We start from the raw sequence: 1936 nt of genomic DNA, 5'->3' as shown, positions 1-1936 counted from the left end.
TAATTAAATTGTGTTTTTTTTTTATTGGCCTTAAACCCGACAAATTGTGTTTATTAAGAAACAAAATGTATGATGTATATACTCAGGAAAAGAACAGAAAAACAGTAGTTAAATACATTTTTTGAACCCCCCCTCCCTCCTTGAATAAATGTGGTTGCGACACTGCGGATGAGATGGTGTTAATATTTTATTTTGTTCGAGCGTTTTTTAGTTGATTGTACTATTTGGTTTAGTAATTATTATAATATTAAATCATACATTATTGGTAATGAGTAATAACGTATATTATATTATATTTATATACGTCAATACCGACGTACCGCTCAAAAAACGGAGTAAATAGATTGGTGGAATAAATAATTTAAAATTAGTATAATTAATGTTTTGAACTGTGTACAGAAAATAAAAATATGTAATACCAAAAACTTAACCTAACCTTAACTTAACTTAACCTAACCTATACTCATAGACGAAGCACGCCAGGCCCGCACGGCCCGCCGGCTATGGTTTCACCGGCGATACTAGACGAAACCCTCAAGCCCACACGAATCTGACCTCATCTTACGACCACGTCTGGAGGAGGCAAGATTACCTAACTCGCCTGCCTCGTGGGAGTCCTGTAGGGCTACTCACCGTATACAGCGTCATGAGTCGGACATAGCTTCGCCACCTGTCTGTAGCTCCTGAATTTCTAGCTACAAACATCTAGGCCCCCCGGTGACGACGACTGAAAGCACCTAACGACAAGCCATGCATGTCACCACGAAATTAAAAGCTATAGAGGCTGACACCGGGACGCGGCAGAGAACCCGCAAAATGAACGCGAATGAACGCGAGTTATTTAAAGTCCACGCCGATGCATAGGAGGAAGCGGCGATCGCTCCATCTTCACCTCGGGTGAATTCCGGACAGTTTACTCGCCCGTATGCGGCACTTGATTAAAGGGTTATTTCTTTGTCGGTGTCTGTGACCGGCTGTAAGTTATTCACCGGTCGCACGAATCAATCCAAATTGGCCAAACTGCGTTACAGTATGAGTATAAGGTCTATGGTAATTAACTTCTTTTGAATTAGGTACAACAAAAATAATTAAAAACTATAGAAGAAGGACGATATTTTTGTTTACACGTACAATTTCATCAACCTTAGAAATTCAAATGCCTATAAAAAGAATTATGCATAATACGTTTATCCAATATTTTTTTAATGCTATAAGAACAACTTATGAGGAACCTAGTGTTACATTTTCAAGATTTTTAAATGAGAACAATATATTTACCAAAACATTTAAGTTGAATGTTTCACAATCACTAATTTGGAATTATCCGTTGGTCATTAAAAAAAACGGTTCCATATTTTTTTTATTGAGTCAAGTTAATATATTTTTCAATACCATTATCTTAAAACGTTTAAGAGTAAAATTTTATATTATTAGTAATTATTATTAACTCATTTATTAATGTTGTGAACTTATTAACTTGACTTATCTAACTAAGTTATTTTTTTTTCTTAAACGTATACCACTTTTGAGTCTTGAGACTTAACTGTTAATAATTTAAGTAATAACTCAACATAATGTAAATTACATATTTATCATAAAACTTATGGTTTTACGTTGTCTATTTTCACGTTTATAAGTACTCAAAAATGTTTAATCTAAATGATACCTAGTTATCTCACACATAATCACATCAGCACAACCAGGATTTTTATTCGACCAATGAATATATTACCATTACATTTTAAATTTTAAAAGAACAATAAATGAATAATTTTGGCACTGATTTTAATAGTAAAAAAATTGCTTCGATCTTTAACTTCGAGTATGGTTTCTGTTGGCGGTACAGTTGTTACTTGAAAGCAAGGGGCGGGCGGAGGAGAGTAAAAATTTCCCATAATTTTCTTAATAAACAAAAAAACCTAAAAAAAAAATCCCC

This window comes from Metopolophium dirhodum, chromosome 1 (genome assembly GCF_019925205.1).
Source record: "Metopolophium dirhodum isolate CAU chromosome 1, ASM1992520v1, whole genome shotgun sequence".
Taxonomy (NCBI): domain Eukaryota; kingdom Metazoa; phylum Arthropoda; class Insecta; order Hemiptera; family Aphididae; genus Metopolophium; species Metopolophium dirhodum.
Note: the sequence above shows the minus strand (reverse complement) of the source record.